Source organism: Rhipicephalus sanguineus, chromosome 11 (assembly GCF_013339695.2).
Source record: "Rhipicephalus sanguineus isolate Rsan-2018 chromosome 11, BIME_Rsan_1.4, whole genome shotgun sequence".
NCBI lineage: Eukaryota > Metazoa > Arthropoda > Arachnida > Ixodida > Ixodidae > Rhipicephalus > Rhipicephalus sanguineus.
The window spans coordinates 95,261,375-95,278,330 of NC_051186.1; positions in this window are offsets into that span (position 1 = coordinate 95,261,375).

Consider the following 16,956-nt stretch of genomic DNA (forward strand, 5'->3'; position numbering starts at 1 on the left):
AAGGGGCAGGCGGTGAAGACGATGTTCCGTAATTCTGACATGTTCGGACCCGCGATGAACGGCCGTTGCGGAGCTTCGGGATGGGTACAGGGAACAACCAGCACCTCCACCACAAAAATGCTACGTAAAATGACACGAGGCGTGACTATTTACAAGTGTATTTACACTGATGTGCACAGCATCGATTAAGATGGAGGACAGCACTCACAGCAGACAGCCAGGCCAGTCCTCTTTGTCGTCTTCTGTACGCAGAGTGTCTGGCTCTTGATGGGTTAGCTACGTAGCAATATATTGCTCAGCTTTGAAAAAAGAGGACAAAAATGTCCTGTAATTAATCCGCGTGTTATTATTCATTAAATGTCACATATGTCATAGAGAGCAGCTTATGGCTTTCCGGAATTTCGGGTAACAAGCAGCGGATATAAGACAGTATAAATCCTAAGCTTGCACCTCTCAAGTATGCGTTATGATAATGCACTTTTAGAGATGATGTACTTATGCAGTGACGATTGACGATTGATCATATACCTGCGATATTTGTTTTTGCGTAGGGAGCGGGTTAGAGAGAATCTGGCAAGCGCCAACCAAGCATTCTGCGATACTGAGTAGGCTGTAATAAAGTGCCCTCCATCGCCGTAGTAGGGGATAATGAGCAATCATGGAAATAGCAGTGTTTTGTTAATAAGTGTTAGAGTGCACAATCATACCACACTAATGAATGGTGATAAAACCACCGAGAAATAAGTCTGCATTATTTCAATATTTTTAAGAGTCACAGTTTTGCCACGAGGGCGAAACAATTAATGCGATAGCAACAAACTGAAATGGTTTGCGAAATAAATAACCAGTTAACTCCTTCAAGATGCTACCTGGCATAACACTACAAAACGCTGGCTCAAAAAAAAGTTCTGGCAGATCCCACGCATTCTGGGAATCTGTTTCATGCGAAGATGTCAGCGAATGGCTGTGTCTGCTGCATTCTTTTTAACACGGCAGTGTTTTATGCCGGGCTCCACTAAGACTTCAGTGACGTATTTCCGTCACGGAAGTTGCGTTGAAAAAATTGACACGATCAGATGGCAAAGAAAAAAAGTTCCTTCAATGGGCGTCGAAGCCCCGACCGCTCGGTCCGCAACAACAGATGCCGGGCACGCTATCCACTGCACCACGGTCACAGACTCTAGCGGCTTTACAAACGCACCTTTTATATCTATCACCGTCCCGGTCGGCGGGGTGGTGTTGCCCTCTGGGAGCGGTAAAATAAAGTAATTCGTAATTAATGTGGCCTCCGCGATTAGCACGTGCAACGCATTACACGTCCGTCCCATTCGGCGCGTTTTCAATAGAAGTTACATTTTGTCAATACCTTAGCACACCGCAAGGTGGTGACCTTAGACCATGCGTCGTAAGAGCGTCGGCCTCACTCATAGCATCAAGCTAATCCAAACCAAAAATAGCTCTGCGACGCGAGCCTGGCCCAACTAACTGTAACACCGCGTTCCCCACTCACGCGCTCGCCCCGAAAAAAATCGCAGCCGGGCTACAAGGGCGGCACGACGCGCTTTGCTTTCCCTCTAGTCCGGCCGTGGTGTTCAATCACATTTTAACATGCCGCGGGAAGGCGACTAAGTTCTGCGTCCAATATGCGACGCTCTAGTGGCTATCACACCTCGTTCTCTGAAGACGCTTTCACCGTTAACTACTACAGCTACCACAACGGTTTGTTTAATCATTTAAGATGAATGTTAGTCGTCGGGATGGAGATGTACCACCAGTCATCAAAGTGGGTGTATCCACGTTAAGCGGTGCTATAGCTGCCAGACATCAATACACATTGTGCAAGCTCTCTTGTATCAATGTACAGTAAACATTCAGTTACTTCTGCAAAGGTACGCTTTCCATTCGTGTTATTCCAATTCCTATGACAGAGGATCAACCATTTTTTTTTTTTTTTGTGAAGCGCTACAAGGTGGCATAACGTGTTTTCGTAAATGGAGTAGTTGTGTGCACATCGTGCGCTTCCCAGGCACGCCGACTGGACTGGCGTAAAGCGTAACTTACGGTCTTAGGTAACGTCAACGCTCATGTTAGAGCACAGACGTCAGTTTCATTGAAACGAAGCGCATGGTACAGTGCCATTCACATTTCGCGTAGATGGTGTTCATATTATACGTAGCATTCGTTAGTGTATTGCTCCGGGGTCGAGCAACGCTTGAGTATAGCTTCCCGAGTCATAGAACTACACATGTAGTGTTTATTCGACTGTTTTAAAAGAGGAGCCCACACTGGAACCAGAATTGACGTTAAGAGGACACGACTTCTGTATCATATGAAGAAGAAGAAATGGACATGGGCAGGGCATGTAGCGCATAGGCAAGATAACCGCTGGTGATTAGGAGTAACTGACTGGATTCCAAGAGAAGGCATAGGAGCACATAAGTAATGTTTATTACCTTGTTATCAATATAGACAGCCAGCACTGCAACCACAGCTGACGGCGCAACGACATCAGTCTTCCACATAAGGGTATTTTTTCAAGCCACTTTCCGAGACCTCGCGTGGCTCTGTGTTAGATAACCTCAATTGCCACGCAGAATGCCTGGGTTCGATTGCTCCTGGGATCCTCATATTAGGTTCGAAGCATTTCTAGCGAACCAAAGGCACCGTGAGCGTTTCTATCTATCTATCTATCTATCTATCGATCTATCTATCTATCTATCTATCTATATCTATCTATCTATCTAATCTATCTATCTATTCTATCTATCTATCTATCTCTCTATCTATCTATCTATCTATCTATCTATCTATCTGATCTATCTATCTATCTATCTATCTAATCTATCTATCTATCTATTTATCTATCTATCTATCTATTTATCTATCTATCTATCTATCTATCTATCTATCTATCTATCTATCTATCTATCTATCTATCTATCTATCTATCTATCTATCTATCTATCTATCTATCTATCTATCTATCTATCTATCTATCTATCTATATATGTCAGCGTGCTCTATAGTGATCGCCTCCTTAACTTGGGGTAGACCAAAATTGGCATGAGAGGGTAAGAATTTTTGACGAATATGACTGCCTGGTCATGAGATGAACAACGTGAAAGGACTGTCGCGTACGTCGTCAAACCCTTTCGTCCAGACACGTGTGGCACATACCTGTTTACCACGGGCCGCGGTATACGGATATGCGCCACAGGTGATTGACAGTTTATATCTACCCAGGAACAGCGAGAGCAGATTTTGGTAATTTAAATGAGAGCGTGTTAGCAAAAACCGTCATCGGCAGTGTTGACCAACAAATGGAAAGATTAAGAATTTGGATCCCAGTAGGAAACAAACGTAAGCATTCTGCGTGGCAATCAGGTATTTACCACAGAGCCACGCCAGGTCTATAAACTGTATTGGAAAAACAGCATATGTAGGCGTAATGTCGATGCAACGTCAGTTTTGTCTGTGGTGCTGCCTATCTAATTTTACAACAAAATAATAAACACTACATATGTAATCCTACGATACAGGCTTCATATCAGATTAAGGTCTATGGTTCTAGTGTTGGCTCCGCTTGTTAGCAGTCTAATAAACATTAAATTTGTATTCCTATGATTCAGCAAGCTATATTGAAGCATTGCTCGACCCCGGTGGAATGCATTAACGAAAGTTACATGGGACGTTCACATGATTGCACCATAAAATGCACTTAGTTTCTATAATACTGACGTATGCACTCTAACACGAGCGCTGACGTTACATAGCATCATAGGCTCCCCTTTAGACGCCAGTGTTGTCGACATGCCTGAAAGCCCAATATTTGCACATAGCTAATACACATACAACAAGACGTCGATCGACCTCGTAACGCTTGGCTCAAAGCCATAATGTAGAGCTTACAAGTACATGCTGACTTCTTCGCATGAAGCCGATTCCCACAAGGCGTGCGATCTGCCGAATTTTTTGTTCTTTGCAATCGTCGGGTCAACGCGTCTGATGCCGCGGTATCTTGGCGCTGTCCCGTTAGAATTACCAATGTATTATGGTTGGGTCAAACAAAGAAACGGGCCCTCGAAATTTCCTTCCTGCATTCATATTAATGTGCACTAACTGACAACAATGCCAAGGAAAGTTTAGGGGATGTTATTAGTAGTAAATGTGAGGTAAATGTTGAAGAAAGAAAAGTGGATGAAAAGATAATTTGGCACGGGCAGGGACCGAACCTGCGACCTTCGAATAACGCGTCCGATGCCCTGCCAACTGAGCTACCGCGGCGGCCATCCCCCCGTCCAATTTATGGGGTATATATGTACCCCATAAAGTACCCCATATATGTGCATATATACCCCATAGGCCTCACAACGTCAACATGCGCGACCGTTGAAGTTGCACTTGTGCGGGCCCGGCCGTAAATCTCCCAGAAAATATCCCCAACACCTTCGCGATGACAAAATCATAACACACGACTGTGTTTCTGTAGAAGAACAACAAAACTTTATTTGAGGGAAGCACTAGAAAAGGGGGTACTCAGGAGCATATTGGCTGTAATTTTGTGGCCTTGATCCATCGCGTCACAGTGCGTCTTTCGTCACTTTCGCTGCAGTACTATGCTGTCATGCAAAAAAGCATGCTAAAATTTGGAAGGGGCTACTGGTGTCGCGGGTCACAACGCACCTGGTTCATTAATTAAATACGCGCGTACGGGCCGTATATTTACGAGTGCTGGTATGAGGGCCCACATCTAAAAACTTAACTGACGATCATTCAGGGTTCTGACTGACGCTGCTGTGGCCCTGAAAAACAATAAATGAAAATGTACGCCAGCTTTCTTTTGTCGCATGCTAATATTCCATGCTTTCTGTTGATACGAATTTCGGATGATGCGAATATTTTTGGTGGTCCCGTGAGATTCGTACCCCCGAGGTTTCACTGTATTGCGGTTAAAATATATATAGCCCACTATCGTCGGTATTCAGGATTAAAATTTGGATTTGGCTCTTATAGATAGGAAGATTTTGTTTAGGCTTGAATTAGCTCGTAAAAGAAGTCTAAATCGCAGCGAATGAACGTAATAACAATATTTTGCAACAAAATTAACACCATCCTGGAGCTTCCGTCTGTTCTATCTTTTGCTGCACGGGCGTAATGGCGATGACTAGACTTCTAGAGCCAGTGCTCTTTCCTGGCAAAGATCGCACCATTCTGGAGTGTAGGCAGCATTTTCTCGTTCTTGGCATCTATTGAAGGCCTTTAAAAAATACATCAGGTTTTCTTCTGCTTCTTCTTTTTCGCAGCTCCTTTTATGCCGCATTGTTTCGGAACATTTCTTCTGTTTCAAGGCATAGATCTGTGCCCAATATTTTCAATTCATTTGTCCTCTGTTTCAAATATACCGTCTTGGATCGAAACTAGAACCTGATACTCTAGGGCAACACACGAAAAGAAACGCTAATAGGCTGAAAAAAGTAGGAAACTCGGCCTCTTACACTTTGCATTCGAGTTTTTCCCTACAACATCATGTTCCTCAGTGAGTACTCACTCTTCCAAGAAAAACTAATTGTGGAGCAAAAGTACGATTTGAGAGCCACAGGGACACAAATGAAACACAATGGATGCGGCCATGTTGGTTGTTTTGGTCACGATTTTTGAAGCAGCGCTGGTTTAATGGTTCCCGTTACAAAAGAGGAATTGCCCCATTTTGATTACAGTTGTTTTGAAGTGAAAAATACTTACGCGCGCTTTACGCTCCCGTAAAATTTATCTCACTTGCGGGTATCTGGATTTGGCTCTTTTAGAAAAAAAAAGCCAAATGCGATAGTAAATAAAAGGAAAACATCTTCATTTTAAAGTCTTATATTTCCGCCGTATAATAACAGAGCCTGAATAAACAACCGAGAGGCCCGTTTATATACAGTACGCACAAGCACACGAAGCTGAGCAAACACAGCACACGCGCAGTTATTATTGCGATATCAATTATGTGGACAGTCTCGGCTGATTCTTGCCGTCCCCGTCACCGCCATCATGCACCGTACACACATATATATATATATATATATATATATATATATATATATATATTATATATATATATATATATATATACTATATATATATATATATATATAAGCTACGAACAAAAATAATTCAGGAAAACTTTCCGATGCGCGGAATCGAACGGGCCACCGCTCGCTTCACAGCGCGCGGCGTTAGACGGTTAGGCGACGAACAGTGCCGTCTTCCAGCCTTCTAACGGCAAGCTATTTATATACACCATTTACTTCAGCATGTTTTCTTAGTCACCACATAGATGGCGCGATTTCAAGATCGTCACCTCGCTCCCGCGAACGCCGTTGCTATTCGCCCTACAGGGCGTGGTCGCCTTGGTGCGCTTATCTCTAGGAAAGAAGGGGAAGCCGGCGTGGTGGAGGGGGGGGGGGGTACGAAGGTCACTTCGCTCGCTGCAGCGGCCGCGTTTGCGAAAGGAGCGCGCTGTTCAAACAGAAATAAGTAACGACTGGGACAGTTAGTCCGCGCTCGTCCTGTGTGTACCTGTTCGTTCGTTTCGTGCGTCCTGCTTTATGTTTGAGCAGTGCGCTTCCAGTGTCAAGCTGTGACGCATAATAGTTCGCGCTGGTACTGTTTGCGTTCTTTTCGTGCGTCCTTTGGGCTCGAGCGACGCGCTGGCAATTTCGAGCTGCTTTCCGTTCTTCGCGTTACATTCCAATTTATTGCTATCGCATTCATTGCTTCGCCGTTGCTGCGAAACTGTGACTTTCTTGTAGTTCTTATTTTAAGTGAGTGAAATGTGGAATGAAAGGAAACGAAATTGCACGAGGAAACAGGGTGCCGCTTCTGAGGCACACACGATAGCGCTAACTGTGTTTTTAAGCAGAACCCGCATGTTCCCAGTGATAAGGTTGCGTCCCGCTTACGTATGCAAAAGGATTGCGTATACAGAAAAACTCAAAATTTGCCTTGGGGCTAGCTTGAATTAAAGCAGCTAACATACGCAATAGGGATCGTTCTCACATTTCCTAAACTAAAATTTTTAAATAATTAAACCATATAACTGTTTAAAGCATCTCGCACAAATAATTTTGTGCTAGAAGGCAGGATAACTGAGTGCACGAGAAGTGTGCATTTAAAGCTTCTTATCGAGCATGAATAGTTAGACAACACACTACCCGCTATCGTGTGACTTTGGCTTACTTGCAACAGAGTATTGAATGCCAATGCCACATTTTCGCACCGATGTCTTCTATAATATCAATAAAAACACGTGCAAACATGTTCGTCTGTTGTTTCGCGTTCACCAACATGTCCTAACTGACATTGTTTATATGTCGTTACACATGTCCGTCTTGTTTAATTGGAGTTGAAAGTTCACGCCGAATAAATTATGACATATAGTTAACATAATCAAAACGACCGAATCTCAAATATTTATATTCAAACCACAGCCAGCTAGAGAAGAGCACGCGCACATTCTCCATCTTAGATATTGAAGGCTGTCATGCGCTCAGAAATTGATTAAGTCGCGCATGCCACTCCAAGCAGCCGTCTTTGTGTCCGTTCAGCTGCTGCACTCGTGAGTATATAAAAGACCACCGCTCCAAGCATGCCTTTCACATCACAATGCTCGCGACATCCCTGTTCAACTTAACTCACTTCGAAAGCCGCATTTTAATAGTACATCGTGTTTACATCACGCACCGTTGTATGTACATCCTTTCAGAACACATCGTGCAGCGAATGAGTGGAGCAACCTAAATATGAGCATCTTTTTTTAATCACTCGTTCAATGCGCAGTTTGATGCGGGCGCCTCGGTGGTGCTACACGAAATCCGTTCCGCTAACTTTGGCGGAAACGAATATTTCATGCGCGCCACCTTGCGAGGACCGCATTCTCAATGGGCCTCTTTGTTTCCACAACTTTCCTCTTCGTGTCTGATTTCGAAGTATGCGAAGATCACGAGCAGCCACTCAGTCCGTTATTGGGCGAAACGTTTAAAACTACATTCGCGCTTTCTCCCGGCGTCCTAGCGTCGCCGCTGTCCCTAAAATTATTGATGCAGTCCGCAAATAAGGTTTTAAAACATGCGCAGCACAGCAACGGTGCCGGCATACACGAATGAGACCTCGCAAATGTGTCCCACACAACGCCGTGTACATATACCTTTGGAAAGGCGATGTTTGTCGAAAAAAAAAAACGAAAATAATTCTTAAAATTTGAATCTGAAACTTCACACAATGCGTTTTACACATTTCGCCCACTTTCGAAAATGAAGTGGGTGTCGGCGAAACAAATTAAAGTACACACTATGAGCAGACAAATGGACACAACGCCTGATCGTTGGCTGGCTCTTCTATTATCTGCTTCGTCTTCCTCTGCTTCACGCCAGCTGCCCGCGCCGTAGCACCGGTGGTCTTCGTCATCACAAGAGGCACACATACATACATTTAAAGAAACGAAGAAATGAAAGCTGCTGTCGCTGACGGAGGACTGATGCCGCGAAATATTATTCCGAACTGATATTTCGATGAAACATGCACTCTGCGCTGCCGGCGTTCGCGTGGGATAGGCCATAATAACGCGCAGCTCATCGCTATGAGAGCACTTATGACATACATACATACATACATACATACATACATAACATACATACATACATACATACATACATACATACATACATACATACATACATACATACATACATACATACATACATAATACATACAATACATACATACTACATACATTAAAGGGCGCCAGAAAACACGAACAGCGCCATCCATCCGCTTTTCTTCTGCTGCGCTGTGCGGGTTCACGGAAGACCCATACGATAAACTTGTGTTTGCTTTTCGAAGAAAGAAAACTGTTCTTCTTAGGGGCCAAGCTCCTCAGGGTGTGGGTCGTTCCCTCCTCTATAGCAGTAGTAGTAGTATGTATGTAGCCAGCTCTAGTTTAATGAATTGCTCACTAGATGGCGTTTCAAGACGATAATCTGTTTGTTCTTACCCAGTGTATAGAAATATCGAAAATAGAAAACAGGCCCTTATACGTAGCTTATCTAGATATTACCGGGGCGTATGACAACGTTAATCAGAAAATTTTGTGGGATATATTGAAAGCAGTGGGCATAGGTGACGATTGTAAACAGCTTTTTGAGGGAAATATACCGAGAAAATACAGTTTGTATAGAATGGGAAGGAATAAGTAGCAAGGACAGCTTTGAAATTAGCAAGGGGCTGAGACAGGGATGTCCTTTGTCCCCGCTGTTATTCATGCTGAGGATGGAAAAAGCACTCGAAGGTAGCAACATTGGATTTAATTTGTCACACAAACAGGTCGGCACGATGGTTGAGCAGAAGCTTCCAGGTCTATTTTATGCTGATGATATTGTCTCATTTGCGGACAGTCAAGACGATATACAGCGATTGGCAGATATATGCGGAAGGGAATGTGAGACTCTAGGACTAGGATTTAGTGCAACAAAATGTGGATTGATAGTATTCAATGATCACAAAGACCATGCGCTCTTATTACAGGGCCAAAAAATACCGAGGGTAAGCGAGTACAAGTACCTCGGAGTATGGGCAAATGAGGGGGATAGATATATGGAGGTACAAGAGAAAGCATCGGTAGCAAAGGGAAAGAGGAATGCTGCAATTATGAAGCACAGAGCTTTATGGGGATACAATATGTACGAGGTGCTCCGAGGGCTGTGGAAGGGTGTGATGGTCCCGGGGCTTACATTTGGGGACTCAGTGGTGTGCATGAAGTCAGAGGTACAATCAGGAATGGATGTAAATCAAAGGACGGTGGGCCGCCCCGCGTTGGGCGCTCACGGGAAGACGACAAATGAGGCTGTAAAGGGTGATATGGGATGGAGAGGCTTTGAAGTGAGGGAAGCTCAGAGCAAAATGAGATTCGAAGATAGGCTGAGGAAAAATGAAGAAGAGTAGATGGGCATAGAAGGTTTTCATGTATTTGTATAGAAAAAGCGTTGACACGCAGTGGAGAAAAAGAACTAGGAGGTTCACCAGTAAATATACGGCTAGCAGTGCGGGCGGTATGGCAACAAGGAGCATTAAGCGGAAGGTCAGAGAGGCGGAGAGGACTTATTGGATGGCAGCGATGGAAAAAAATCCGGCTCTAAAATAAGCCGGCTCTGAAAACACGAAATAAGGAGCGAAAGGTTTTATGATAATTCAAGGGGAAGCGCTTTACTGTTTGAAGCAAGGTCGGGCTGCTTTAGAACGCGTAGTTATAAAGCGAGATTCAGTAACGAAGAAGAACAATGTACATGCTGCGGGGGAACTAAGGAAACGATGGAACATGTACTGATTGAATGTGGCGATATTCACCCAGGTATACGTGTGGGCACGAGTATACATGAAGCATTGGGTTTTAGGAACAACAATGGAAAGCTGAACACGTCAGCGATAGAAATAAGTAAAAGACGGTTAGAGTATTGGTGGCACAAAAGTAGAGATAAAGTACAAAAATAAATAATGGGGAAAAATAAGGTCATTCTGCCTTAAGAGGCAGAGAGATGGACCCTGAATTTATATTTTTTGGTATAATAACATAGATTTAATCAATGTAGATAAGGTATTAGGCCAACATGAAACAAGGAAGTTTTTTTTTTCTTCGAGCCTGGTGGCAGACATGTCACCGCCCCGTTGTAAAGGAGACGCTCATAGTATCCATCCATCCATCCATTCATCCAGAGCTCTAGTTTAACGAATTGCTCACTAGATGGCGTTTGATGTATTTCTTCGAGTTGCTGTTTAAAGATGACAGATGGCGCTTGTATAATGCGAATGGCGCATGTCATTGGATGCCTGCGATCGTAAAAGGCGCCCGCTCTTGGCGCACTTTCGCTTTCGCTCGGAGTGGCCGGATGGAGGCAGACAAGGCGCTCGCTCTTGGCGCGCTTTCTCTTTCATTTGTAGTCGCCGGATGGAGGCAGACAAGGCGCTCGCTCTTGGTGCGCTTTCTCTTTCATTTGTAGTCGCCGGATGGAGGCAGACAAGGCGCTCGCTCTTGGCGCGCTTTCTCTTTCGCTCGGGAGCGGACACTTTCCTTGCATTTCACCGATCACAAAGCGGTGATAATGAAGGGACCACGTAAAGCAACATTACAATAAACGTTTGATGTTTAATATATACAGGGGGTTTCACACTCTTTATATGACGTACTGGGCGAATTTCACGGAAGAGTTTCACGGTTTACCGGTGATTTCCTCAGGAGCTGCGCCCCACTCATCATCATTCACCTTGTGGATATACTGCGATATTTTTATATTTCTAAGAAAGCAAACTGTTCTTAGGAAAGGGTACTGTAAGGAAGTTTGCTGCAGAAGAAAAATACTTAATAGGATATGATTAGGAACAGTCAGAAACAAAAACTAGCGAAACTCTCGTGATTTATTGTGAATAATCTGCCGCGAGGCGTTGCTGTGCCACGTTCATTGGGAATATCTAAAGATAAGCTGACCCTTTCAACGTTCGCGCAGGGGTAGCAATAGAGCGTGCATAACTTAACACCTTGCATGGAATTCCTTTGATTTTCCGATCGTGATCTCACCTTGGAAAGATGATAGGAGGTGACCAGAAGAGGTCGCCATCAAAAGAAGTATGATGATGCAATATGTGATACAAGTTAGGAAGCGCTGATGTGTGACAATGAAATGATATTGTAAATGAAGAAGTGATATTAATTGTTAAATTCACGAAAACGTAAGATACCTGATCGGAAGAAATTAAACGAGACGCTGGGATCTGCATAGATTGAATCTTGTTGAGTATGTGTGCCTCACTTAAACAACATCCACCTTTTTTCCTGCAATGCGCAACCTTTACATTATTATCACGTTTCTTTGTTATCTTATACGTTTGGGCCCCGGAGACACAATGTCCCTCATATTCAATCTAACCCTTTCAGTCACGAATTACGATGCACTGTCTGCAAATGCATCAAATTTGCATGGCATGATTTCAAGGCACTCAGTATTACATTCCAAGAAATAAAATGAAGGAATGTGTTGTCTTGTGTGATTTTCAGTAATTAATGTTAATTAGCGTGTAATTAAGTATCTAATTGTTCTACAATCTGTCATCTTCAATCCTTGCATAAAAAATAATCAACTATTAGGCCCAAAATGCATGCACAGTTTCTTTTTTGGTTGTATGCTTTTCGAGCGAAGAAAAAAAATACTCTTGAAGTTTGGTTCTGGAACGTCGCACGTCGAAAGATCGTCGAACATGGTAGTGTCTCTACCAAAGTGATCATCTGCAGCAATAAGCAGCATAATGAAGTCAAATAACCGCTAGTTGTACACTCAGCAAGCCTGCACGAATGTGCACACTACGTTTCAGGCCATTTGAAGAAGCACGCGGTGCGTGATGCGACTCCGAAGTTGATGTGTACAATAGTACACACCGTGACTGAAAGGGCTAAATATAACTCAAATCTCCTCTAGGTTCACAGGCGGCCAATAGCGCTGACTATTCTATCTTCTTTGAATAGAGAAGGTAGGGTGTGGAGCGCAAAGTTAATGTGCATTCTGTCTAGTACAAAGAAAGATCGCGTGCTCCTCAAGACGTACCGTTGTGGAAATTAAACCACCAAGTACGTCTTAATTCTTTGGCTTAAGTATGAAACCAGCTGTGCGTTCAGACAGCGCACTCACTCGCGTATTTTATTTATACGTACAGGCAAGCGAATGCTCACTTCATAACAAGCTTAAAGCCGACAGAATAAAAGGACTCGAACAAACGAGATCGAACGGGCAGCAAACGGAAACGCGCGGCCCGTACGGTCAACAAACGGTGCGTGTCGTACAGCAACACTCGGTCATTCCGGGTCGCAGACGGAAAAGTATATGAAACAAAAATTGTCATATGCAAGGTAGGAATGAGAGACAGGCGAGGTGAGAACGAGAAATCGAATTTCCAATCGCTTAAGAGCTGAAACCAGGCCAGTGGTGCGGTATTTGCATGCAGCCAACAAACGCATCACCGTTCCTGCTTAAGTATTCTTGCCTGGCTTTGGAGTGACTTTCGCATTTCTTTTGGCCCAGTTGCTGAAGGAAACTGTAGCGATTGTAAGCGGCATGAATACTGGAGGAATGAACCACTTGTTTGACCTCCTTTCATGTGCTGCGATTTTTTGTTTTTCTTCGGACAATTAAAGCTTGTGGTGTTGACACCAGAAACTTTAGAATCGGCCACGAGAATAATTTTAACGTTGCCTGTCACACAAGGCTCAGCAAGTGAAAACAAAAGCTTGCTTGTCTCGGCATGTTCGCCGGATCAGTTCTGCGACGGAACTCACAGCTGCAACCAAACATTGACATGCGCCAACTAGCCCAGTGCTTTATTGAACTGCAACCCGTTGTCGTACCGAGACAGACAGAGTTAAGACGACGCTCTTGAGCGGGAATAGTGCTGCATTCGTGCTTCCTACATCACAGCGCGGTTCGTTTAAAAAGTGCTCATAAACTCATTGTCTCTGATGAAGAAAATATGAATGGCCGCACGTGAAAATCTGTACTGCCAAGTGTTGTGCCCGCAATTACAACTAAAACACTGCAGTTGCTTTCGTATAAGTTTAGAAGAGCGATGAATTGGGCTAGTTGGTGGTCGTTCATGGTTTTCTTGTTGTGCTGCAGATGACGAGACGAGGACGGTAGGTCGATACAGGGACACAGGACAGGTGGTGCACAGGACAGGTGGTGCACCACCTGTCCTGTGTCCCTGTATTGACCTACCGTCCTCGGTCCTCGTCTCGTCATCTGCAGCACAACAAGGAAACCATTTCGTATAAGATCATTTCCTTGCGAAATTGAATGTATGGTTGCGGTTTGAGTGTAAAATAAAAAAAAAAGCATTGGCCGCCATCCTGCCCTGCGAACGCGAATGTCCAGCGAAGCTGTATGAAACACCACACATGCTGATGGATTGGGGGGGGGGGGGGGGGGGAGTTTTAGTATTAGTTAAAAGTAACGGTCGGAATAATCGTTTTGATGTCGCTGTGGTTGACCGCGATTGCTTCCGCGACCATTTTCAGCAAGACGAATTTGCTCCTTTCACCGAGCATTGTATTCACGCTGTTCTTCTGGGCCCGTGTTCACAAAAAATTCTTACGCAAGAAATCTTCGCAAGGGATTATTTCAGCCAGTAATGATGTGGGACATATCATTATTGAAGTCGCTGACCAATGGGGGAGCGCACTTACGCAAGAAAAGTTGTGTGAATTCGGCCTCTGGTGTCTAATTTTCGTGGTCTACCCATGAGAGTCTAAGAATAAACTGAAGAGTTGCTAGACGAGTCTCCTTTTTCTATATGGAGGCAGGAAAAACACGCGGGGAGAAGGAAGGGCCGCTTGACGTCATTCGAAGCCCTCGTGTGAAGTGCAAAGGGGCTGCAACCTAATCTTTAGCGGGAACGCGTGCAAGGGTCTTACCATTGTTCACAGGCACCTTATCATCCGTCATGCGGTTTTGATGCCTGTTTCGTGGTCTAGAGTCACTGTATATGCTACCTTTAGGTAGCAGAGTAGCGCATAGGTCCGGCTAGCAACCACAGCTATGCAGTGAAGTCGCACTCCATTTTAGGGGCGAAGCTCCTTAAGGCGGCACCCGTTCGTCCCTCGTCGTGCTCGTAGTAGTGAGTAACAAGTCTTACCCTTTGACCTCCAAGGTGGTGCCGGTGGGAGATTTCTCCTGTGCGTTGTTGAACAATAAAAAATTCGCAGCGTGCGCGTTAACTAAAAGCCGAATTCTTCTGTCTCTGTAGAAGTGTAAGTGTTAGCTAAAAGCCGACTTCTTCTGTCTCTCATCCCATTAGCAGCCATTGTTTACCTCCAAGGTAGTGCCTGGTGAGATTCTCCTGTGCGTGATTAAACAATAAAATTTTGTTCAAAACGCCGTTGATTGATGAAATAAACCAACGAAAGACGCCAGATGTTTTGTAAAAACAAAACGAAAGAACGCCAGATGTTTCTAAAGCAAAACGAAAAGACGCCAGCTGCTTAACGAAAGACGCAAGGTGTTTTCTAAAGCAATGGTTTTCTAAACAATGAAATTCACAGCGTACATGTAAAATTAAAGTGAGCTGCAAGTCGTCATAACTCATCGAACCTTTAGTATAAACGCGCCCGATCTCACGTCGGTGATGATGTACTGGGCAGAATTCACGGAAGATTCACGGTTTACCGATGAACCTCCGCAGCTTCGCCCACTCATCATCATTCACTCCGTGGATATGCTGTGATTTTTTTGCAGGCGACATGCCTACCGCGTCGCCGATAAACATGTCTGGCGTGTCGAAGGCCGGCGATAAACATTGGCTGTCGATGGCTAGTGTTAATTGAGTGAGCTGCAGCGGCGGCGTCGAGAAATACAAAAATTGGCCCGAGCGTCAGCTTCTCCGCAATGCATGGTTGCTAGCGGCGTTGGAAAACAGATGCGCAACTCTGCTACCTAAAGGTAGCATATACAGTAACTCTATCGTGGTCTACATTATTCAAACGAATGCTGGGCTCTATGCTGCATGCCTGATTGCAAAGGAATATATGCCGTTTGCCTTGAATTGTTGGTGGGCCCCTAAACCACCCAGACGTCAAAATTTAGTTGTGGCGTTGCAGTTGCACACGAGTTTACAGCGAACGCTAGCGGAGTTACGCGCGTTTGCTCGTTTCGCTCTTCCATTCGCTACGTTGCGTTCGTCAGCTCGTCTGTCCAACTCTCCGAACGCCCATCCTCAGCGTTCCAGGTGAAACCGAAAGGAGCGCGCGGGTCTGCTAGCAGAGGAGCGCGGGTAGAGTGGCACATACGCGCTATACACCAAAGCACGCCTGTCTCGCATCCAGGCTGATGGCGAGCCGAGCGGATACTCTCGCACCCAGACGCCGCGCTGGCCGGGATGCGAATGTGCGCATGGGTTAAGCAAAGTAAGCAGGGCAAAGTGCAGTTCTAAGGCTTTAAAGTGCGGAAAAGTACCCGTTCACGCCGCTTCCGCGTAAAAGAGCTTGTCTGGGCACTACTGCGTTGTCTTTGGATGCCAAAGCAGGCAGCACAACAGGAAGATATTACAAAGCGCTGTCTACGACGATCACGACGCTCCATTGGGATAGCGCCGGTGCAGTGTTTTCAGCTTCGCCGCGAGTGGATAATTCTAGTTCAAGCAGAAAAACTAGGAGACGAGTGAAAATGCGCAAATGAGTGCACTTATTGCGTGTATTCTATAGTAAGATGCCCACCTATTCCATTTTACGAACCTAATTTGCGTGACAGGCAGCTGGTTTGAAGGCAGACGCAAGCTTTGTGCGAAGGTGCACTTAATACCTTTGAGCATGTTCTTTTATGAAAATGTAGTGCAAGGTAGTGCTTTCAAGCACAAGCGATCAGCATGCTTTGCCACTTCCAAAGTAGTATCACGCTTTTGTGCTTCTGATGGCATCCGCGCCTTCAAGATTACAAGCTTTCGTCTTCAAAAGGTAGTAAATCGTACGGTGTTCCTCAACAGCTGGCCAGAATTTCAGGCTTTCATTTCAGTGTTTGATGTCCACAAATTTATTTGGACACGAGGCATCCAGCTGCACATAATACATATATTGGCACGTAAGTAAGCAGCATTCGCGCCAGTGTCCTTTACGTCGCAGGCGTAGCGCTAGCTCAAGCAGCTAAAGTTTTAGCATAATTACACAGCACACTTTTAATAAGAGACAGCTGGATTCTGCCCATTTCAACCTCGGCTTAACTAAGAGTAGCACACTTTCGCTTGTAAATCATCACCGTTACAAGATTAAAATAGCGCAGATAGCTTCGAAAAGGGATCGATTAAAGATACTGCAGGTGATACTCCCTGACAGCACGCTTTTGTGAGCAAGACATATTACTGTAAGAGCGCTCGTGAAACAAAAATTACGTT